At 44.6% G+C, this 25,730-nt stretch overlaps 1 long non-coding RNA gene across 1 annotated transcript; it reads right to left on the bottom strand.

Moving 5' to 3' along the window:
- Positions 1–409: 409 nt before the first annotated feature.
- On the bottom strand, positions 410–20,955 carry LOC146177254 (uncharacterized). The gene is made up of 3 exons (XR_014701285.1): positions 20,836–20,955; positions 718–796; positions 410–611 (listed from the first exon to the last, which is right to left on the bottom strand). It is a non-coding gene; the product is annotated as an uncharacterized LOC146177254 (long non-coding RNA).
- Between the last annotated feature and the right edge of the window lie 4,775 nt (positions 20,956–25,730).

Raw genomic sequence — 25,730 nt, 5'->3', positions numbered from 1 at the left:
TTTTCCTACCTTTGATGTTTTACTAGCAAATAAAGTCTATTTATGGGTACTGGTACAGCAGATCTATAAAAAGAAACTCCACACTATTTACATGCTGGTCTTGAGGCCATATGATATTCGTAACCCCAAACGGAGAACCAAACAAGTTAGAACAAACTATGGAAAGCAAGATTTTGAATATCAGGTAATAGACATGCTAAATCGCTATGCTTCTATTTTGGATTTCTGTTGGCCGACAAAGACGTTCAAAGGGCAACTTTGGGCAATTTTGTTTTCTGTTTACAATGTACAGTAACGTTGATAAATCTATGTTTTCTTTATGCCAATATGAACTTTTCCTATGTTTGTGTGGCATGAGCTAATGTTCAATGTAAATAATGAAATCGAATTAAGCCGCCCCAGTCCATAGTGGCTGAAAGAATAGAGCCATGCTGTATGAATATATGCGTGTATTTTTTATTATTTTTTTTCCTTGGCTTCTATGTTCATATTTATGTATTGTACCAGCTCTCTTATGGACTGCTGTAGACTGCTTAGTTTGTTACGGGGGCTGAGACCTCGTCAGGCAATCATGCCTTTTGTCTCTGCCACCCGCAGGAAGGAGTGATTTTCTGCAAATAAAAAAAAGACTGACTGACTGAAATATTATGGTTTAGCATCCCAAAACAACTACGGCTATGAGGGACGCAACAGCTGAGGGCTCTGGTATATACTCACCACCTGGGGTTTTTTTACATGCACCAGCATCCTCGTTAAGGATGGTCTCGAGTATTCTCGGTGCTATCGCTTTCCTCACCTGGAGGAACGAAGAAAATAACAAGCCTTGAGCAACAAAAAATTAGGGAGACACATCATCTCGACCTGTAAGGGAACAATGCACCAGCGTTAATGATTCTTGTCTGCAGATCCCGCTGTGGATTTTCGTTAATTTACATGCCCTTGGCTAAATCACTAATCCCTAATTCATGTCTCTTTTAAATTACCCATACTCATTAGCATACGGTCTTAGGCTGCCCTCCATGGTAGAAAACCTAGAGGGACAGTAATATAAGTGCGCAACGAAGATGAGACAAAGAGGAGAATTGAGCAACGATGGCACAAAACTGACAACTGATTTAATGGAAGAACGGAAGAGCATATATATACACACACTTGGTGTACCCACATGCGCATAGTCGAAATTTGTAAAATATATCATCACATGTAGAACGCCCCCCCATCACACGCACGTGATGAAACCTGCCGTCGCACTATCGATTGTGCAGCATGGTCATCTCTTTTTCTGTCAATGCGACAGACATTTTACTGACACAAACATTTTGCTTCCGGTTAATATGGAAAGCCTCGGCGATTTCTCGAGTAGTCTGGTCTTTATGAAGAAATAGTATATTAGTATAAACAAAGAAAGGTACACACTCACACGCGTTACAATGTTTTGCTAAATTTATTTCATTCTTTGTTATATACTGCATTTTCCATCGGCCTGTCTGCCCAATATACGTACTGCCACAGGACTATGGTATTTGATGCCTTACACCCATCCTACACCTAATGATATCCTTGCCGTGATTGACCTGGCATCTGTTCTTACTTCTTGTGTAGGCTGGACATATATGGATATCTTAGATAGCTTATGATTGTGGGTCTCATTTATTTTTATGACTTCCAAGGAGTTCCTGTCTTCAGAAGCCCTACATTTCATGAAAGCGGGACAGGGTTAGTATCCTGCATGAAGATACCAAGAAGCTTGTACACAGAAAATTGAGAGTAAAATGGCAGGAATTTGAAAGCATTGAAATAAACAACAAACTACACTTAGTCAAACCTGTCATCGAGGAATGTAAACCATGCAGTCATCGAATACATATCATAGAGGGCATTTTAGGCCATCTTTACAAAAGAATACCCACACCTGACACACAGTTTCATTCTTATGGAAGAGGACAAACGATGATGCAAGGAGTGTGGAGATAAACTAACAATAAACTGTATCTTACTTCCATGTGCGCCAGACTCAAGGAAATGAGAGGAAAACATTTTGTACAATTTTGCAACAGATCCCTCTGCATCCAAGCATGATCCTAGGAGAGACTGCACTAGTTCAAATCCCCTGCATTTTTGGTTTCCTCAAATGAAACAACGTTCCTAAACAAGCTACATCCTAAAGAACATAGTCATTACACACGAAAATAAATGCAATAAACCTTGTTCTTGGTACATGGCAGCATTAGTCGCTTATTCCCCATAAAAATGAACACAACGCCGTAAGATATACCTCGGTTAGCTATGTTATTGAGATAAGCTTTCGGTTTGGTGTGTCTTTATTCACGTGACAGCACTGTCATGCGGGTCTAACGTTCCAGCGATCATAAAATGACCTTTACCAAATTTTAGCATAATTTTAAGAACCGTGAAGGCGATTGTACAGATCTCCAAAGACGCGCGGTTGTTTGGTTTCGACTGGAGTAGTCAACTGTATTATCAGCGTCCTCCTACTTTGTTTCTGAAGACAGCCTGGAGTGAGAGTGTTAAAGATAATAGATTTTTGAACATTTAGCATGTTTCTGAAGGCGTTGCGTTCCATTGCGAGGCCTACAAAAAGCAGCTGAATGTCAAACGCCGCCTAGGGAGGCTTTCTAGCAAAGCAGCAGTGTAGCGTGAAAAATCGCTCTGCCGGTCCAGCGCTGGCCGCGTTCTTGAAAGGCGAACTGTTCGAGCTTAAAGCTACTGACCACACCTGAAACACTGAGTTGTGAATACTGTGAGCCCTCCACGGATCTTCTTTCATTTGTACATACCATGATCGTCTTCTTTCTTTTGTACATACCATCGTCATCGTCCCGCGGCGCCGGCTCCGGCACGCGCCTTGGTTCATCATCGGATTAAACGCTGACACGGCATACCCTGCCTTGCTGCCACGACTCTGCCGTCTCTACCTGGCCTTCTTTGACAATACTATAAAATTCCGTCCACTCTTCGATCAGTGATACGTCCACAGTGGAGCATTTATGCTCTTCAGGGTAGGCCAGCCGTGGGAACAAAGATGCGTGGTTGTAGCAACGATCGCTTGGATGGCACCCTCTGGAAATTTCCAAGAGTGAGCTTCGTAAACGAATTATGCAGCGCACATTTTCTACTGCGTAGCGAAATCCAGCGACGCATGCATATCTCCCGCTCGTTTCAAAGCTGAGACCGTTCAGTCGGGTCACGCAAACCTCGAGCAGGTGGGTGTTTAAACTACATGTTCGCAAAATTCAACGACGAGAAAAAGATATGCAGGCTGAGCACTTGTCTAGTCATCCCCTAAACTGATAGTACTTTATTTAGGACTCAAATTAAGCGTCCAACAGTTCGGCTGCCTGTTGTACCAATGTTAGTAGCAAAGAATATTGCGGTTCGTAAGGAAGCGGTCATTCCCGCTTCGGCTGTTTGGTTATTCACTCATGTATTGCAGTGCAGCGGGTCTTCGCCTCGACGAGTCAACATGCAGCTTGTGGTGTTTTTCCGTGCAGGCAGGAAACGAAGACAGCAGCCGTGAAGCACGCGGTGGGAATTTCTTTATTCCCGGAAACAAGTTACTGGCGAGCGCCAGCAGAGCTGGGCGCTGTCCGTGATAAGCCAGGGCGAAGTGCGCAGCAGCACGCGGCGCGGCGGCATATATAGCCGTTATCACTGAGGGGCGTGGCGCACAAGACAAGTAGGCGCGCAACTACTACACTCCCCCAGTCTTATTTGAATAGGGTGCATACAGTCAATAAAGAAAAATCAACACAGACTAGTTCAAGGCACATAGCGGTCTGGAGGGCGGCGCTGCCTTTGCGGATACCGCCGTTGTGTCGTGGATGGAGGACGGGACGATGTTGGCTGAACCGGCGTCGTCGCTGGACGTGGCTGCTCAGAGGTACCCTGCTCTTCACGAGTGTAGCGAGAGTCCAAGCCCACGGCCTGAATGATGTGGTTCTGGTGGCGTTTCCAGATGAACACTCCTTGACCGGTTTCCACTTGAAGTCGGTACGAAACACGTCCCGTTCGCTCTAACACGACAGCAGGCAACTACTTTTCACCCCGCCAAAAATTGCGCACTAGGACACTGTCACCAAAAGAAAATTCACGTTAGCGCTGCTGGCGACGCACTGTCTGCACAGACTGCCTTGTCGAAACAGTCTGCTGCAGCGAGGGCTTGACTGCGTCCAGCCGGGTGCGCAGTCGCCTGTTGAGCAGAAGAGTAGCCGGCGCCTCGCCCGTCGTCCGGTGTGGGGTGTTTCTGTAAGACAACAAAAACTCTCCCAATGTTGTGGTTAAACTTGCAGCAGTACTTTTCCGTAGTGCCGCTTTCAAAGTTTGGACAAATCGCTCAGCTTGTCCATTACTACTAGGATGGTAGGCTGATGTTCGTACATGCCGCGTGCCAATGCTCTTAAGATACTCTGAAAACACCGCTGAGGTAAATTGCGGCCCATTATCAGATACCAAGACTTCAGGGTAACCAAACCTGCAGAAGAGTTCGTGGAGTCGATTGACTGTGCTTTCCGCAGATGTGTCGCGCATCTGGCACACCTCCGGCCACTTGGAGTGAGCGTCAACAACCACCAAGAACATGGTTCCTTTGAAAGGTCCTGCAAAATCGATGTGCAGGCGTTGCCATGGTTTCGTTGGCCATGCCCATGGGTGCAAAGGGGCAGGACAGGGCATTGCGCTTTGCGTTAAACAAGCATTGCACGAACGGACTTTAGTCTCAATGTCGCGATCAATTCCTGGCCACCAGACGTAACTGCGTGCTAGTTCTTTCATTTTCACAATTCCAGGGTGTCCCTGATGCAATTCATCGAGCATCTGAGGCTGGTGTTTAGCAGGAATAACGACACGCATACCAAGAACGAGACATCCTAGCTGCGGCGAAAGTTCACAGCGTCTGTGAAAAAACTGTTTCATTTCTTCACTGTCAACGCGCTCAGGCCACCCGTTCATTACGTGCTGCATGACTCGTCTAAGGATCGGATCTCTGGCCGTTTCGCGCGCGACGTCACGATAGTTGATTGGCAAGGACTGCAAGCGTAGGAGATAAAATTGATCATCCGAGCATTCTTCGCTTTCACGTTGCAGAGGCAGTCGCGATAAGCAGTCTGCGTCGGCGTTTTGACACGACGGCTTATACTTCAGAGTGAAGTTGTAAGCTGACAAAACTAAAGCCCAGCGTTGCAGACGTGCTGCGGCGATAGTTGGTATGCCCGTTTTGGGACCAAAAATTGTCTGCAAGGGCTTGTGGTCCGTAACTAATACAAAAGAACGACCAAAGAGGTAATAGTGGAAGCGTTTCACGCCAAAAACTAAAGCTAGTGCCTCTTTCTCTAGCTGACTATAATTGACTTCTGCTGCAGATAAGGTGCGAGATGCGTACGCCACAGGATGACACTGACCGTTTGGCTGTACATGAGAGATGACAGCTCCAATACCGTATGCCGATGCATCACACGATAACTGCAGGGGCGCACCGGGGTCGTAGTGAGTGAGAACTGGTGGCTGGGACAGCAGCTCCTTGATGTTCGAGAAGGCTTCTTCGCACTCGTCATTCCAGGACCAGGGAACATTGAGGCGTAGCAACCTGTTGAGGGGCAAAACAACTCTTGACAAGTTAGGAACAAACTTCCCATAGTAGTTGATCAAACCCAGCAGCGAACGCAATTGGTGCTTGTCTGTAGGACGCGGAGCCTGTGCTATAGCTTCTAGCTTGTCAGTAGCCGGCTCAATTCCGTGAGCGCTAATGACATGTCCCAAGTACTGCAGCTTGTCTTTGAAAAATTCGCATTTTTCCTTCTTTATTTTGATGCCTCTCTCAGACAATCTTTTCAATACTGCCTCTAAATTTCTTAGATGCTCCTCTTCCGTCTTTCCGGTGACCATTATGTCGTCGATGTAGCAAGTAACGCCTTGAAGTCCTTTCAATATATTGTCCATGATTTTCTGAAAAATCGCCGGTGCTGAGGCGATGCCAAAAGGCAACCGGTTAACAACATACAGGCCCTTGTGCGTGTTCAAGGTTAGGTAGGCTTTTGACTCCTCGTCCATCTCGACTTGTTGATAAGCCCGATTAAGATCAATTTTCGAGAATTTCTGACCTCCGGCTAATGCTGCCAAAAGCTCATCCAACTTAGGAAGCGGGTATGTCTCGACGTCTAGAATCGGATTCAAAGTGAGCTTGTAATCGCCACAAATTCTAATTGATCCGTCACGCTTTATCACAGGAACAATTGGTGTAGCGTACCTGCTACTGGCGACGCGAGAAATGATTCTCAACCTTTCGAGCTTTTCTAGCTCTGCCTCTACCCGTTCCACAAGAGCGAAAGGTACACTTCCTGCTTTCAGAAAACGTGGTCTTTGGTCATCTTTGAACTGGAGACTTGCCTTTTCTCCCTGTATGGTTCCTAGCTCGTCACTGAACAAGTCTGCGTTTCTCCGTAGCAGCGCTTCCAATGCTGCCGGCGGACTGCCTGGTGTAGCGGACACCTTACAAAGCCCTTGAATTCCACTCCAGTCTAGTCTGATATGCTGTAGCCAGTTGCGACCTAAGAGCGGTGTCCCGTTATGCGGAAGAATGTACAGCTGCAGACGTGCCTCTTGTTTGTTGTGGCGGACGAGCACATCCATTACGCCAACAGGTTTTACAGTTTCCCCCGTGTATGTTTTCAGTTGCATTGTTGTACGTTGCAAACGGATACCGGGAAAGCACTCTTTAGCCTGATGGTGCGACATAACTGACACTGCTGCTCCTGTGTCAAGCTCCATTCGTATGGTAGTTCCTTCTACATTCACTCCAACCATTAAGGGGGACGTTCTGGACACGTCGACACTATTTAGCTTAGTTAGGTCGAGCTGCGCCTTGCACTCAAGCGTGCGCATGCACTGCTTCTGTTTTTTCTGTACTGTTCTAGCTTTGCACATTCTTCGTATGTGCCCTTGTCGGTTGCATTCGAAGCAAGTAGCTCGTACGTGCGGGCATGCTTGTGCATCATGCTTGAATGAACCACAACGATAACACGGCTGCGATTTGCCACTTTTGCTAGCGTACTTAGGCTTCTGTTTCCCACCCTGCATTCGGTGAACGTTTTCAGCGCTATCTGATAAGTCATGTGCTGTCCCTGCATTGCTCATTGCAGCCTCGGCGGCCAAAGCACGGTCAATTGCCTTCTGAAATGTTAGGTGCTTGTCCTGAACAAACAGGTGCCTCTGAATGTCAATTCGCCGTAAGCCACAGACAAATTTGTCGCGAAGCGCATCGTCCAGAAAAGAGCCAAATTCGCAAGTTTGAGCCAGCCTGCGTATATCTTCCACAAACTGGGCTATCGTCTGCGTTTCACGCTGCACAGCGCGATAAAACTTCGCTCTCTCAGCAATAACGGATGGCTTCGGTGACAGATGCTTGCTCAAAATTTCCCTCAACTCGGTTAGTGACTTCGAAGTAGGCTTGTCAGGAGCAGTCAAAGACTTTAAGAGTTGGTAAGTTTTGGGACCGATGAGACTCACGAATACGTCGACTTGAAGGTCGTCCGGAACCTTGTTCGCCTTCAAGTACGATGCGAGGCGTTCGTCGTATGACGTCCAGTCACTCGTCGAGTCGTCAAAAGGTTCCATTAGTCCGAGCTGGGAGGCCATCTTGCAGTATCGGCACCAGGGCTTAGCTCCAGGGTCCCGCAGTCGATGCGTTGATTCTCGTCGCCATTATGTGGTGTTTTTCCGTGCAGGCAGGAAACGAAGACAGCAGCCGTGAAGCACGCGGTGGGAATTTCTTTATTCCCGGAAACAAGTTACTGGCGAGCGCCAGCAGAGCTGGGCGCTGTCCGTGATAAGCCAGGGCGAAGTGCGCAGCAGCACGCGGCGCGGCGGCATATATAGCCGTTATCACTGAGGGGCGTGGCGCACAAGACAAGTAGGCGCGCAACTACTACACAGCTCGCCGGTGTACTGCCGTAGGCTTCTAGTAGATTCGCCATGTCTTTTGTCATGGCTGTGAGGTAGAATCTAAAGCAAGGATTTAACTACAAACATCCTATTTCCTCTCTATGCATGTGAGGAACGAGCATATAGGGCATTTCACATACAGCGTATGCACATACTTTGGACTGCCGAATGTTCTGCACGGCAGGGTGTGTGTGTTGCGCCGGTGCTCAATCTTCGGAGGTCGATGCGGGATCTAAGAGAGCGTGAATGCTAGACATAGCTCGCTTGCATTACGGCCAGATCGAGGGGATAATTCAGTGCGAAGCGAAAGCTGCTAGTGAATCTATCTCGATGCCAGCTAATGGAGCCGTGCGGTGCAGTTCGTCGCATCTTCTGCAGATATGTGTGTGACAAGCAATGCTTGCCGTACACAATTCTGAGTGAAGACCGTGATCTACGTGAGAATGGGTGAACTCGACGTAGCATCTCATTGAGAGATATTCACGCGTAGCAAGCGGAATACAGACATACGCGGTCGACGTGCATATAGCCATGAGCCTGTATATCGACATCTGCCGTGTATTTAAGAGAATCGAATGGGTACGTCGCATGTATCTTTAGACACTTCGTTTTTAAAAAGCTTTCGACACTGTTAGTTACTCTATTGTGTTAAGAAAATAGCACTACGGATTCCTACAGTATACACTTGACTTTTTAGGTAGTTATCTTTCAAACAAGAAGCAATACATTTATCTTGATATTCTTTCCTTCCCTTCAAGAAGTTTAAACTGGCATTCCACAAGGTGCTGTCCTAGGCTCTATTTCGTTCTCTATATATAATTAATGATGACCCACAAATGTTACCTTCATCTAAGGCCATTCTATACGCTGATTATATTACACAGCAGTAATCTTTTCAGGGAAGTTAGTTTTAGGAATGGAAGCGGTAATTCCAAAGCATGCGGGATAAATGTCTGGTTTAACTGCAATAAACGCACGCTTAAAAATCTAAAACAAAATTTGTTTTATTTCGTCCAGGAAATAAGTTCGTTAGCACTTCTATTCTCAATAATTTATTAATAGAACAGCCTTGGAGGAGACAAAGTCAATGAAATGTTTAGGTTTTGCAAGTGACAACTAGTTAAACTTTAAAGAACACATTGCAAACGTGTGTTCAAAACGAGCTTCAGATGGCTACATTATTTTTCGAACGGCCATTTTTCATTCCCACGTTATCTACTGCAGCTATTCATAGGCATTCACATCCAAAACATACTTTGATCCCATTATTCGTCTTCAAAAAAGAGCTCTACACATAACAGCCTTCTCGCACTGGCACTCACCTACACCTTTAATAATCTCAGAGCCCCATATAATCCCTTTTACTCTTGCGTCAAAAATGAAAGTGTGCCTTGAAGTATATGCCATTGTCCTGAATGCTCACCCCTTACCAATTACATTATTTGTTATACCCAACAGGAGCACCAGAAATGCCTCCAAATTCTTCAACAATGCTCACAATTTTCGAAACAAATTCGAGCCGAATCTTGAAGAGCAAAGTAAACTTGCCTTAGCCTCGTTTCCTTAATTTTCGCGTTGTACATTGACACACGCTCAAACAGGTCGAGCCAATCTTCTTCATCCTTATCCCGTCGTCCTTGGAAGCATGGGACTCACAGGGCTAGATAAAAACAATGGGTGCTGTAGACTGGTCTGGCCATGTTGGGGCCGTGTTTCGGGTTCGAACGGAGTTCGACAGCATACGGTGTTGAAAATGCCACCCTTGAAGTCCGCGGCTTGCTTGGTGACCTGAAGGCAGGTCCCGCAGGGTGACAGGAGAGATACTGATGTGTTCACCATGCCATATGACGGCATGTTTCGCCGTCATATAGTGTCCATTACTTCATATAGTGTCCATTACTTCGTCCTTAAATGTATGGGGTGCACAAAATAAGGGATTACCGTTTAATTCAGTAGCAAAATTCACCTATACGAACCGAGATGACCGAGGGGATTCGGCAGACAGCAGCGGTTGAAGTTACCATGTGATAACTTTGAATGCAGCTCCCCAACTACACAACTTTTTCCGGGGGTGAATTGCATGCGTTCGTGCAAAAGTGACATTGAACCACCTTTCAAGCGGAGCTGATTGCACTGTTCTCTGTTGACCATGTGTATTTGCAGGAGATCATGGATCAAGACTGGTAGAACCCGCCTAGACGATTGCAAGGAGGCCTAAGGATGTCCAGAAATTTGCAGCCCTACTGAGCCCTCAGTAGACGAATACTTATTCGTGCCCATCCATAAGCAAACTAGTTCAGATAATACTATAACAGACAACAGTTATGAAGGATTCGCTTCTCCCAGCGCATCCAAAGATCTCGCAATACGTTCGAATTTGAAATAGCTTAATCATTCTACAATTTTACCTAAGGTACGCCTGAGACAACTCAAGTAATTTGGCGAAACATTCGCTAATAAAGTTCATTACGCTTTGTTCCTGCTGTGTTTTTTTTTTTTTTTGGGGGGGGGGGGGGTTCAGGGTGAAAACGCTGCAGGCACTCACAAGATTGTTAAATAAGTTTGCCAGCCTCTGAACATTCAAAAAAGTGATTCAACACTAATATTCAGCAAAAATGTGACATGGTGTAGTTCTCAAGAGAGGAAAATTCTGGAGACGCGGGTTAGATGACTGATGCTTTCTCGTACGGGGAACGCACCCTGTGTTCACTGTTATCCTTAGGCTGGCGCATCCTTGCATAGTTGCCTGTTTGGTGTACGACTGCTTCAGGCAGAAAGCGTCTGCCTCTCGCAAACGCTACTGGCAGCAAACGAAACGCTGTTGCTTGATCCATCGCTCCACGACGTGCCGACATCGACACTGAATTGCGTCTTTCACACTTAGTAAGCGGATACCGGGTAGACTTGCGTTTATTGATTGGGGTAGGCGCATACATACGTGATCGTTATGGGACGACAGAGGAAGGATGGGAAAGCTCGAAATAAAGGTAACTAGTGCATATTTAAATATGTTTTCCGGCTCCCTATAACTGGAACGAGACGACCCTGTATAGGCGTCATGTGAAGCCTATATCCCGCTTTTCTGAGAGCAACGCATGTATATTTTTCGCAAGTCTCGGCCAGCATTTAGGAGCACTAGTTCAACTGTGGAGCATAAAATTTGGGCAAAGGTGTTTTACCGCTTCTTCGGAGATTTTTAAATAGCTTTCTCTGAAACGTAGAGCAGCAAGCATCTATTTTTGTTATGTTAATAATGAAACAACACAAAATGAGATTTAATCTATTATTGGACCTAATTCGACAACCGGCATCACATTTTAGCTTGGTTAATAAGGGACTATATCTTTACAACACCACCGACATGATCGCGTGAACAATATTCTCGAAGTTGACCACGCAAGTAACCGGATCTTCTGTCCATCTTTATTCTGAATATCTTTATTCTGAACTGTCTGTCCATCTTTATTCATGAATATCAAACTCGGCGGGACGCAATTTCAAACGTCTCACGAATGCCAGTCAGTCCATCCAGCCCATTTCAGCCGGCATTCCCAGCTACCAAAACATGGGAAAGCGCTGTAATTCACATATGTGCCAGTGCTGCATCTTGTTCGGCATATCTTCCGTGAAAACCATCTTAATTAGATCTTAACTCATCCAGATCCGAATTATGAAGTCAATACTTATCAAACGATGAGTGTCGTCATGGGGCTTCATAAGGCAAAATCAAGATGAAACGCTGGCACGGAACGGTTCTCGAGTTTGGCGTTGAATAGAGCTACTGTTACAGAAATTGTGAGAGTTTCGCATGAATAATTGAACTAGTATCATCATTAGGAACCACAAAGCCACTTTCATAAAAAAGAAGGGGTATCTACCTAACCTTGTTCCCAGAATTGATTACCGCAATATGTTCATCACTTAGGACGGCCAAGGCCTTACCGGACGGAAGGTTGCAATATGTGCTCCATGGAGTTCAGTTTTTATAAAGTGGCAACGCAACACATTTGAAGGCAAACATAAAAGCATTGCATTTTTTTCTACCTGCAGAATTTTTGGCTGCCTCTTCTCACGTACATATGCAGCTTCCATGTACGAAGGTGTTTTCAACGATCTGCTGCGTTTTACGTAGTCTGGTTTGTGAATCTTGATTAACCATCTAGCTACAGCACGAGTAACAGTCCGAAACATTCATTGCTTTTGGAGAACTGCTGTATTTATTTTTTATTTATTGTTACCCTCAGGGTAAGAACATTACAGAGAGGAGAAGGTGAAGTACAAGAATACAAAAAATGCTCAGTAGAGAAACGTAAACAAGTAAAAAAAAGATGTCAGCATAGTTAAGAACTGCGCAATATTGCACAAGTATTATGTCGGACTCAGAAAATGTGTTAGAGGATATCATTACACAATTAGTAAACAGTATTTTCGCGGAAATATTTAAATGCATGGTACTCTGAGGTGAACACATAAAAATTAAAGCAAAAGTTACACAGTACTAATGAAAATTTGTATGGTCGACATTTCGCACGGCACACTGGAATAACGAAAAATTAGTGATGGTTGCAGTAGGAGTGGGAAGGCGATTGCAGTCTTTCAATATGCGGGGTATAAATGATTCAAGGAAACTTCAACCATTTCATGCAGTTATGCCCACTTTGTGAATGTGGTCTATGCGAGATGATATATAAGAAGTTGGAATGAGTAGTTTATTGCGTAGGTCATCATGATAAAATATCTTATGAAAGAGGCATATACGGGCGAGCTTTCGACGAGCTGCGAGAGTTAACAGGTTGAGATTATATTTCATTGTGGATACGCTGGCAGTGCGGTGATAGAGAAGATGAATCGAGCTGCGTTGTTCTGAGTCATTTCTAGCTGGTTAATAAGATCATTAGTGCATGGATCCCAAACTGACGATGCGTATTCGAGTTGCGAACCAACAATGGTTTTGTAGAAGAGAAGGTTACTGTTAGCAGGGGCTGAGTGAAAGTTCCGTTTTAAGTAGCCTAATAGGCGGTTAAATTTGTTGACAATAAATTTGGCGTGAGTTTTCCAGCTGTGGTTAGATGTGATGTGATTGCCTAGCTACTTGTATGACGTTACTGATTCGAGAGCAACGTTGTTAAGATGATATCCAGGTAAGTTGCCAGTCGACCTTGACACTCGTAAGAATTTACATTTGTTAACATTTAGTGTCATTTCCCATGCATTGCACCAGGAAGAGATATTATTAATATCAGTTTGTATTGCGCGTACGTCATCATCAGTTATTATTTCACGGAAAAGAACACAATCGTCGGCAAATAGATGAAATAATGAGATAACAGTATCAGGCAGGTCATTAATGAATATTAAGAAGAGTAAGGGCCCAAGCACGGTACCTTGCGGAAAACCAGAAAGGACGGGGTGTAAGCTGGAGTTAGTGCCATTAGCTGCTACGAACTGCTCACTTTCTGTTAGAAAGCATTCAAGCCATTCAGTACATTAGTATGAAGTCCTATTGTACGCAGTTTTAGTAGCAGAAGCCGGTGGCAAACCTTATCAAACGCCTTAGCGAAATCTATAAAGATGCAATATACAGTTGAATAACGATCAAGAATTGTATGCAGCCTGTGGGTAAAAAGGACAAGTTGTGTTTCGCACGAATATGACTACCTTATCAAACGCCTTAGCGAAATCTATAAAGATGCAATATACAGTTGAATAACGATCAAGAATTGTATGCAGCCTGTGGGTAAAAAGGACAAGTTGTGTTTCCACGAATATGACTTGCGAAAACCATGTTGTGCATGATGAAAAAATGAGTTAGATTCTAAAAAGTTTACAATGTGTAAAAAAGGATGTGTTCGATAATCTTGTAGGCTGTAACGAAGTTCCGCCTTTACTTATACGGCCACTCATTCGAGGTAGTTACAGATCATCACGCTCTCTGCTGGCTCGCGTCTCGAAGGAATCCGTCTGGCCGTCTCGGGCGCTGGGCTCTCAGGCTTCAGGAATACGACATCCGTGTAGTGTACCGCTCTGGCCGCAAGCACTCTAGCGCAGACGCTCTTTCTTGGTCACCGGTGCCCTCGCCTAACTCAAAGTCCACTCCTCAAGCATCCTTGTCAGCACTCACCATTGAGGATATGCCTTTCGAGCAATTACAAGATCCTTGGGTTTCTAACCTGCTAGATATCCTTGGCACTACTTCCGCAGCTACGCATCCTCGGGCACTCCGCCGACAGGCATCCCATTTCACCATTCGGGACGGCCTTCTCTACCGAAGGAACTACAACTCAGACGGCAGAACGTGGCTTCTTGTCATTCCGCGCCACCTCCGCTCCGAGGTTTGTGCCCACCATTACTCTGACCCGCAAAGCGCTCATGCCGGCGTCCTGAAAACCTATGATCGAAATTCGTCAGAGGTACTACTGGCGGGGAATATACAATTTCGTACGTCGCTACATTCGCTCTCGTACCGCCTGTCAACAACGCAAGATTTCTCGCCATCCCGCTGGCCCTCTCCAGCCTTTACGTGTCCAGCTCACCCGTTTGATCACGGGGGAATCGACCTTTATGGTCCGCTACCATGCAGTGCCGCTGGCAATCGATGGGTCATCGTCGCCGCCGACCACCTGACCCGTTACGCCGAGACTGCTGCACATCCCGCGGCGACAGCCCGAGAGGTAGCCCATTTTCTTCTGCACCACTTCATTCTTCGACACGGCGCCCCTCGCGAGCTACTGAGTGATAGAGGTCGTGTCTTTCTTTCCGAAGTAGTCCAAGAGCTCCTGTCCTCTTGCAAACCCTACTGAAAAATCCTGTATAAAATTCGTACAGGAAATCGTATACAGGTTTACTGTACAGGATCTGGGATACAGGATTGGGGGCTATATCAGCAAATTCCTGTACTGCCCTGGGAAGTCCGGAATGAAACCACGCGGAGCTCTGATACGGGAATGGCCTGTATGGTTGATGGCCCTCGTTTCCGGAAAGAAACGCGTCACCAGGGTGGAAAAAGCATGCAACAATATAAAATAAAACGACTACATTTAAAATAATATATAAAATTAAAAAAAAACAGTACCGAATGTGGAATCGAACCTCGGCCCTTATGGTCTTCACACGGGCACCTTAATAAAGAAAAAAAGAAACACTGCTCTACAGCGGCTTATGGTTACAGTGGTTATTATTCAGTATATGTAGCTACTTTTGCTCTTTCGTACTTGTATATTTTCCTTGGCAGTAGAATTTGTGGCCGTAATTCACCGATCGCCCTTTAAACACGCTGAATATCTTTGCAGGCTATCACGAGGGTTCACAAATGTGGCGTATCTTTATAATGCATCGCTTTATTGAAGGCAAACCTCGAGATATCATAATTTACTAGTGCCGACGTGTTTTTCATCGTCTACGAACGCTTGTAAGTTTTCCTACATAGAGATATCCGCTGCACTAATACTTGTAATACTGGGCGTTTTAGCTTCACGTGCTACCAGCGGAGCATCGATGCCAATGAATACACTTCCGACTGAGCGGTTTCAATATGTACACATTCGAGAACGCGTCGCGCGGTGTGCGGCTATCTGCGCATCGTTCGATGGTCAGCAATGTTTGTTTATTTTTTCTCGAACGGTTTTTTGTCATCGCTAGCGAAACGATACGTTCGTGCTTCTACTTTCGTGTTGTAGGCGGCAGATCTTCAGTCGCAGATATGAAGACGCACCGCAAGATCGTACGAGCTGAAGCGACTGTTGTACGCGCAAAAGCGACGCGACGCGCGTATATGCTTGCTAGCGCACACTTCGACGGCTTCGCATTTTCGAGGTATTTGGGAAACGAAGCGCGCCCTTTATATACAGAACAGTTGTATAACATGTTTGGTATCATGCTTATTTAGTGCGCTGGCGTGTCCGGCATGGTCATTCTGGTTGAGCTTCGTCGATCGGCTCGGCTTCTGTTCAGAAGCGGAATACTCTGCCCGGTATCAGTTCCAGAAATGACGCGTTCGTCCGGTTTCTGGTTAATTGATATAGGCTGAATAATACATAACACTACTACATTTGAAAAAGAAAAGAAAAAGAAACAAAAGGAAAAAAACTACATGTGATTCGAACTTCGGTATTTTAGGCCGGAAAGCACGCACTTTAACCACTACACCACGTCAGGACACGGTGATGGTAGTTATATATCTACTTATGTAGTCGAGATTGCTCTTTTGTAGTTTGTGTATTTTTGTAGGGTGTACAATTTGTGGTCGTCATTGAACGATCGCCCTTTAAACACACTGCATCTTTTTCCTGGCTATCACGAAGGGTTATCCGTGTCCCGCATCTTTACAATGTATCGCTTTCTTGCAGACAAACCTCCGAATGTCACAATTTACTAGTGCTTATGTGTTTTGTCATCGTCTTCGAGCGCATGCAATTTTTGCTACATATAGATATATGCGGTGCACCAACACTTGTTTTAGCTTCACCTGCTGCCAGTGGAGCCGCGACGTCATTGAATTTACTTCTGACCAAGTGTTTTGCATGCGTAAACACTCGAGGAAACGACTCCCGATGTCCGGCTGACCTGTGCATATTTCGATGGTCAGCGATGTTTCATTTATTCTCGAGCGTATTTTATCCGCGCTAACGAAACGCTACGTTCTTGCTTGCACTTTCGCGTTGAAGGTGGCAGACCTTCAGTCGCAGATTATGAAGATGCACCGCAAGATCGTACAAGCTGCAGCGACTGTTGCACACGCAAAAACAAAACGCGATGCATGTATGTACTTGCTAGCGCACACATCCACGGCTTCATATCTTCTAGGTATGTACGAAACAACGCGTACTCCATATACACAGAAAAGGTTTAATGTATATTATGTATGGTTTCAGCTTATTTAGCGTGAAGGCATATTCCGACGTGGTCATCCTGGCTGAGCTTCACGATCCGCCCGAGTTGTACTGAGAAGCGGAAATACTCTGTCCCGTATCAATTTCATTCATATCGGATTTGTCCGGTTTCTGTTAAACCGGACATGACCTGTCCTTTATATGAGCTCAATACAGGACTGGTCCGCCCTGTTTCATATCCATACCGGACTGTGATGTCGTGTATAAGATGCATACGAGAAATGGTCTGCCCTGTATTAACTCGATGCCAGGATGGATCGTCCGCATTGAGATTCATACCGGACATGACCTGCCCGTTATAAACCCGTTTAAGCTTCATACAGGACTGGTCCGCCCTGTTTCACATCAATTCCGGATTGGGATGTCATGTATAAGATGCATACCGGAATTGGTCTGCCCTGTATTAACTCTATACCGGACTGGACCATCCGGATTGAGATTCATACCGGACATGACCTGTCCGATATAAACCCGTTTAAGCTTCATACAGAACTGGTCACACCGGTATCAAATTTATACGGGATAATACAGAACCGGTTCAAACCCGTTTGTCGCGATACGGGATTTTTCACTAGGGAATCGATACGTAGGGCTACAACTGCGTACCAACCGTAAACAAACGGCCTCACGGAGCGCTTCAACCGTACGCTTGGGGACATGCTCGCAATGTATGTTACAGCTGAATCTGGAAGCTCCAACTGGGACAAGGTACTGCCATTTGTAACGTTCGCGTACAACACTGCCACCCAAGCAACAACTGGTTTATCGCCCTTCTTTCTCTTATACGGCCGTGAACCATCTTGTACTCTGGACACAAATTTGTCATACCATCCAGATGCCTCTGAGTACAGTGCTTTGTTAGATACTGTACAGAAGGCCGAGGAAGGCCGTCAGCTAGCTCGCGCGTTTACCTCCAACACTCAAGGCTATCGCAGAGATCAGCATGATAGCGATACCCCTGCTCCCACGTTCCTGGCCGACAGCTTCGCTTGGCTATGCGTTCCTGTTACCAACAAACTAGAAACCAAATACCACGGACCTTATCGCGTCTTGGAACGCACATCCCACGTCATCGAGCCAGTCACCCATTCTTCCGACCACCGCCGTCTTGTCCGCGAGATTGTCCACGTTAGCAGCCTCAAGCCATATTACAACCCTCTGGTCGTCTCTTCTCCTTGAGTCGCCAGGATGGCGACTTCTACACGTGGGGGAAATGTTAAGAAGACAAAGAACGGAAAACGCTGCGGCATCGCTATCGCCATCGCTTGTCTCCGGTGCCCATCTCTCGTCCTGAAGCTGTGCTCTGCGGCTGGCAATTCGACCCTGCTGTGCCCGAATTACTGGCCGCCCTAGACGTTCAAACCAACTATTAAATCCACATTGCACAGGGGATACTGGTAACTGAAATAAGGCGACAGTTATTAGGTGAATGTTTCCAAATTTATGTACTGGAATCACTTTCCCTGGTTTCCAGTCTGCCGGCATTGTACTATGCTCAAGAGATTGCTGAAATACTTTAGACAGAATAATAGATGAATATAATCTTGTGCTTTTTGAAAGCTTTGAGTTTATGCTGTCAGTTTAGGCAGCTGCATAAGGTTTCAGGCCATCAAAAATTTTGGCGATTCCATCGGGGTTGATAGTGATAGGGTACATTGGCAGATAATTATAAGGGCGACAAAAGGTATGTTGTTAGACAGAGATTTATTGAAGAAACTGGAGAAAACATTGGTTAATATTGTTGAGCAGCCACTGTCAGGAATAGGTTCGTCGTTGGAGCTTGTTAGAGTGATTTTAGACCTGTCTGCCATATTAACAACTTTCCAAAATTTTCTAGGATTTACTAGCAGCATATCCGGTAAAGTCTTAGTGAGAAACATTTTTTTAGCATTTTTAACAGCTGAAATATAAGCATCATTTGCGGCGCGATAGGATTACCAGCGAAACTGGCTGCGTGAGGTTTTAGCTAGCCGGTATGAGCGTTTCTTTCGGTTAGATAGCCGCCTAATGTGCGAGTTACACCACGGTGCCTTTAGATTATATGGGATATTTCGAATAGGAATGAAACGGTCCGTAAGTTCAGCAACCTTGTTCTTCAACAATGTCCGGTTAGCTTCAACGGCGCGTAGCTCAAAGCCTTCTAGGAGCTTCGTTAGAAAGAGGTTGATTTGGTTAAAAACAGCGCGATCAACGGGGCGTAGCTCAAAGCCTTCTAGGAGCTTCGTTAGAAAGAGGTAGATTTGGTTAAAAACAGCGCGATGGTAATTACGCAGTGTTTTAGTCGTCTTTGATCTTTTTTGTTCGGAGATGGTAATGTGAAAATTTAATACAAGATGATCGCTCAAACCTAGTAAGAATGTTATTTCTGAGCATAATTCAGGGCTTGAACAAAGAACTAGATCTAGTATATTAGCTGTAGTATCTGTTATGCGTGTTTGTTGTGTGATAATCTGGGCTAGGTTAAAACACGAACATAAGTCTACAAATTCTTTAGAAGTCGAGGAACAGGAATTTATAGGATTAGCGCCATCCAGCCAGTTAATTTCAGGAAAATTAAAATCACCCAGTAAAAATATAGGTGTTTTCAGGAATCACGTCGTTACGATGGTAATGGTGTCATGAAGCTCCGAGACAATTGTCGGTGATGAGTTCGGAGCCCGATAACAAGCCCGTAAATAACATGGCGGTGGGTTAGTTTTAGATGTACCCATACCATTTCCAAAAACGTAGCTATGTTAAGAGCGAAAGATTCGATGTATTTGTAAACGGCTATGAGGACGCCATCACCTTTCCTTGCGCTCCTATCGCATCGATAGAATTGAAATTTTTTAGGCGAGTCAAGAATTTCTCTGTCGCGAATGTGCCCATGAAGCCATGTCTCGGTTAGTACTAAAATATCAGCGGAACAAGAGTCAACAAGAGACGAAATTTCAGTACATTTTTTGATAGCGCTTCTTATGTTAATGAAGAAGACAGACACGTGGATTGGTGGGGAGCTGCAGCCACTACCTCTCTGTAAACGTTAATCGGATGACGATGCATTTCGCTGCTCAGAAGGCGACTGCCCTGAACTAGAAACCGGGCTACGAGCGACAGTTTGCTTCGAGGTAGTGTGGGTTAACTCTGATATGTTGTCTGTGATAGGATCGTATGTAAAGCACTTGTCGATAACTAGCTTATTGTACTTGAGCTTGAAGAATGACGAGCCGGGTAAGGATTTGTCATATTCGATTAACCTCTTTCTGGCTTGGCGTGTGGCTGGGGAAAAAGCCTCTGTTATACTTATTTTGTTATCTTTTAGCTTGCAAAACTTTTTCTTTCGTCTTGTAGTTCGTGAATTTCACTATAACGGGGCGGTTTCTGGAAGGGTTGTGTTGTCCGATTCTATGCGCACGCTGAATGTCCGATGAAGCTATCTCGTTATCGAGCTGCTTCAGCACTTTCGCTTCGGTTTGTTGCCATGTTTCGTTTTCATCCGCAATGTCGTGGGACAATAAGTTATCGCGCCGGCTTCTGTCCTCCAGTTCGCTCAAACGCAATTGCAAAAACGAATTTTGCTTGCGGATATCGCTGGTTGTGCGTTCCATGTTTTCTTTAAGATTGTCTATTTCTTCCACTTTTCGTTTAACATGTGCAAGCCTGCTGCCTATGTCCCCGAGAACCAATCGAATATTTTCCTGACCTTGACGGATCTCTTCAACACTTTGTTTTAGCTCCTGATTACTGGTGGTCATTGAAGCCGACTGCTTCTGCAGAAGCCTGAGGATGTGCAGTATCTCGTCGTTTTGGGAAGTTCTTGCTTGAGTTATAGGCACGCATGGTTCTACTTGGTCCGCGGAGCTTTCAATTGCGCTAGTGGATCCTTTATTTTGAGCACTACGTGTTAAGGGGGGAGGGCAGGGATTTTCTTCAACATCTCCCGTGGGCAGGGGAACAGCAACAGGCAGCGATTGTCGTTCTTTTGTGCGTGTATAAAAAGACAGTTACGCACCTGTAGCAGTAGAATGGGTTGTCTGTCAGACATGGCTGAAGCCGTGGTGTCCGCGTACCCACTGAGAGCGTAGGGCGTTGCTGTATGTTTATAACAGACGCTGCGGAGCATGTCGATGATTATACGGTTCGCCAGGCGATGCAAGAAGCACCGACTATTTCCAGCAGCGCCTCCGTGTCTTTTCAAAGGGCAAGGGTGTAGGCCTGTAGTGGAACGGGGAAAACTGCAGGAACAGGGCGAGCCGCAGGGACGGGGCAAGAGGCTCGCGTATTCCAGTGTTGGATGTACCAGCGCGAGATAGGCAGTCAGTTTTGCTTTTGTGGAAGCGAGCTTCAGTTTCCTTCTAATAAACCACAACTTATTAGTGAAGGACAAACGTACACGGGCATGCCAAAGTTCTGAAGTTCTGTTTGCGCCACTACCACGTGTGGGCATAAAACAGCGGATAGAGATGCCACAAGAAACCGAATGATATATTGGTTGTACTTATAGCGTTTAATAATAATAATAACTCGTTCACAGGAAGGGAAAGGTGCAGTATCTGTCACACTTGCTCTGCGGACACCTGAACCGCGCCGTAAGGGAAGGGAGGAAGATGAGAGTGAAAGTGGAAAGAGAGGAAGAGGAGCCGTAGTGGAGGGCTACGGAGAAATTTCGACCACCTGGGGATCTTTAACGTGCGCTGACAACGCACAAAACAGACTCGGCCAGTTCTGCACTCTGCGGTCAGTGGTTATGAAATTTTGAACAGCTGGAAGGTATGGCAACGCCTTTTTGAAAATCTCGATCATACTTCATAGCCGTAGTCCTTTTGGTACGATTGAGCAATACAAACCGAATGAAATCATAATTTTAAATATTCGAAGGAGGTGCCTATATAAACAGCGGTCGTCTGCCAGAACACCGAGCTGTGGTTTTTGCGACTGTTAGAATAAAAGAAAATGCACGGGCCTGTCAGCTAACTCTGTATTCGAGCCACCACTGCTGCCTAGTGGGGTCAAAGGCGAATTACAGCACCATAAGGGTACAAAACAAAATAACCAATACCCGCTTAGCAACAGCGTCGCACATTACCAAAGCGGCAGTGAATGAAACTAATTAATTTATTTATTGATACTTTCAGCCGTAAGGCCGTTACAGGGGGAATACAAATACATGTAATTAAGGAACACACAGCCACAAATACAACCTTATACATTTCTGGAAAACTCAATTCCAAAAATGACAAAACCGTCTCGCTCTGTAGATACAGGACTTTAGTACAACAGTGGTGAACAAATTATTCACTAAATAATTCGGCCTGCAAGCCACCAAAATCACAAATGGGGAAAATATGAAAAGCTAAAAGTGACAGGGATATCTTGTGGGGTATGTGACTGTATAAGCAATTTTCAAATTGAAGCATATTGTCTGTTTGAAGAAAGGCCTGGGCAGAGAATTCCATTCTGATATTGTTCTGGGGAAGAAAGAATATTTAAAGCAGTTAACATGGGCATTAATAGGTGTAATCTGATAGCTGTGAGAGCTTCGTATACGAGGACAGGAACGCTGTTGCAAATATGGGCTTGTGTTTATGTTGAAGTGGTTATTACACAACCGATAAAAAAAAAATTTAGACTGGCGACCTTTCGTCGTTTAGATAGCGGAGGAAGTTGTAATTCAGGTAGCATGTCAGTAACAGAATCTGTGTATATATATTTTGATAGAATGAATCTGGCCGCCCTTCTTTGAACCTTTTTATTCATATCGATTTGTTTTGACGGATATGGATCCCATATGACGATCGGGTATTCCAGTGTCGCACGTACCAGCGCGAGAGAGGCAGTCAGTTTTGCTTTTGTTGAACCGAGCTTCAGTTTCCTTCTAATAAACCACAACTTGTTTTCGGCTTTTGAGCACATGTTATTAATTTGTGCATTCCAACTTAGTTAGAAGATACAGTAACACCTAAATAATGAAAAGAGCTTAGGCGTGTTATAAGTCGCCCCTCTATTTCATAACCAAACGAAAAAATATTTCTAGTTTTGTAAGTCACTGTAATATACGAAGTTTTTGTGTAAATAATTTTCATTTGGGAAGTTGTGCACCAGTGATTAATAGACTTTAGTGCCGAATTTAATTGCAGCTGATCTTCTGGCTTTGAAATGACTGAGTAAATTAAACAATCATCCGCAAACAGCCGGACAGTAATATGGAGATGAAATGAGACTGCAATGTTATTGACATAACATAAAAATAATAGGGGCCCCAGCACAGACCCCTAAGGAAAGCCTGATGGCACACCCAGGATGCAAGATTTCGCGGTGTCTATCTCCACAAACTGAGCTCTGTTTGTGAGGTAAGCTTTTATCCAGTGTACAATATGTCTATTTACGCCAAGGCCAATCAGTCTGTTAAGTAGTTCATCATGGGGCGCACGCAAATGCTTTGGACATGTCTAAGCAGATTGCATCCACTTGATTCCTGTCATTTATTGCTTTTGAAAAATCATGCAGGGTTTCCATAAGTTCAGTAACAGTAGACAAATTCCGTCTGAAACCATGTTGATTGGAATTTAGCTTGTTTGTGTCCTCAAGGTATTTAGATAAGCAGTTGGCCACATCATGTTCAAGTATCTTGCAACAAGTGCAATTGATAGATACTGGTCAGTAATTGTCAGGCGTGTGCTTGCTTCCAGATTTCTGTACTGGGGCTACCCTAGCCTGCAGCCAGTCGTTGGGTAAGGAATGTTGCTTCAGAGATGCGTTGAATATAATAATTAGATATTTAGCAACCCATTCCGCGTACCGTCTCAGGAACTCATTAAGATTAGCATCAGAAGTTTTTTTGTATCTAAATGAAGAGGGAGGGGAAAAATACTTGTTGGGACAAGGTAATATCTGGCATGTCAGACGGTGGGGAATACAGTTCAGTTCTAGAATTCTGGGGCTAGGCGGTTGAAGCGCTAAATACAGATTGAAAATAAGCATTACACCTGTTAGCAAGTTCCCATTTATCAGTAATAACGGAACCATCCACTGTAATAAGCCCTAGTTTTTCACTTCAGGTTGAAAGGTGACGCCAAAAACGCTTGGGGGAATTTTTCATAAATTGCGTAAGCGTGTCTGAAAAGTACTGATCATTCGCTTTAAGCAATTTTTGTTTAAGCATTGAAGATAGGTGTAAAATTTCATTTTGAATCATCTCTCTCATACGCTTTATCCGCTTTATTTTTCGCTTTATCGGGATTATTTCTCGACTTATCCAAGGGCTACGTTTTCTGATTCTTTTATTAAGTTGTGAAACAAACCTTTGTAGGTAGTACGTGACTACGTTTTTAAACCACTCCCACAAATAACTGACGTCGTCTTCCCCATCAGATGAACCCAGGGTCATTTCCATGTAATCTTAGATGCTGACATTGTCGACTTTCGGAAACTCATTTGATAGAAATAGTTCGCCTTGATTCCCTTTCAGGTGGTCTCAGCCCTTGAAAGGAAACTAAGACAAGGTTACGATCAGAAAGCCCTTCCAATGGACATCCATATTCAATTATTTTACTGCTTACAAAAACCAAATCCAATGTTGGTCCCGTACTTGCTCCGATCTTTGTTGCACATTTAACAATTTGTACGAGATCCTTATTATAGGCAGTCTCTAACATGACCTCACAGGTTTTAGCATCAGTTGTGCCTACATCAAGAGCTTCCCAAGATATACTCGGACAATTGAAATCACCTGCAATTATTAGATCTTATTTGTGAGATCCATTATTGAAAAAGTAGTCTTGTAACGATTCGAGAAATGCAATAGGAGCGTTAGGGGGTCTATACATTGCTGCAATAACACAGAACGAAATGACAAGCTTTACATTGCACCAGATGCTCTCTGTGGTAGGGCAGTCCTTCATAGGAACAAATTCGGTTCCGTTTTTAAAAATAAGCGCAACAACGCCACCCCGCGTATCACGATCATTTCTTATCATTCGATATGCAGGAGGTATTATCTCGCTGTCAGTTATTTCAGAACGCAACCAGGTGTCCGTGACTACACGAACGTCTGGCTGATAAAGCATGATAATGTGTTCAAGTTCGGCAGTTTTATTCATAAGACTGCGTGCATTGACGTTTATCAATGTGAATTTTGTTTTTCCGTCCCAAACTGTCATACTTTTTTATTATCAATAGCAAGCGTCCGTTCCACACTCACAAGGCAGCGGTTCTCGTTATCCCAGACAAATGCCTATTTGTCAATGAATAGCCTATCCTGCTCAAACCATATCTTTGCGCCTTTGTCCTTTTCGTTCCCTTCAACTTTCCCACAATTTCCCACAGAGATTATGGAATGCACAATAGAGAACAAAACACCGGTGTCAAAGGGGCCTCCGTCGCAAAGGGCGAATGCTTTCACTTTCCCAGCCTCATACAGCCAAAACAGCAACCATCCTCTGCACCGAATACGAAGACGGCTATAACAAGGACATCTGTGGCAAAAGTACGTATCGAGCCAGTCTTCTGATATTCTTATTTGCGTTGATAAGAAGGGTTGCCTTTTTACGTAGCAGGTTCCAGCCCGGGCATGGTGCAATAACAGTCATATTTGTTTTATTTTCAGGTCTATCAGGTTTGGGTCACCAAAACGAAAACCTTTTTTATTACACTAAATGAATGGTCTAAGGCGCGATGTGGGCTTGCGGCTTTGATTATTGTGTACACAAAGACACAGCTAAGAACAGCAAGAGGAAGCTTAAAGCTGCCTAATTAAAATTTAATGTGCTCCTTCATACATTAAACGCAGCGCCCGAACTTGTTTGCTTCGCATCTATTCGAATGAAGAATGCTTGAATAGCTTTGAAAGTTGCGTCATAATAAATAACTAATAAATATTCCGAGGATTCAGTAAACGTCTGAAACGAA

This window comes from Amblyomma maculatum, chromosome 10, assembly GCF_055883805.1.
Source record: "Amblyomma maculatum isolate TAMU_Amacu chromosome 10, ASM5588380v1, whole genome shotgun sequence".
Classification (NCBI taxonomy): Eukaryota; Metazoa; Arthropoda; class Arachnida; order Ixodida; family Ixodidae; genus Amblyomma; species Amblyomma maculatum.
Note: the sequence above shows the minus strand (reverse complement) of the source record. Positions and strands in the feature narration are given on the sequence as shown.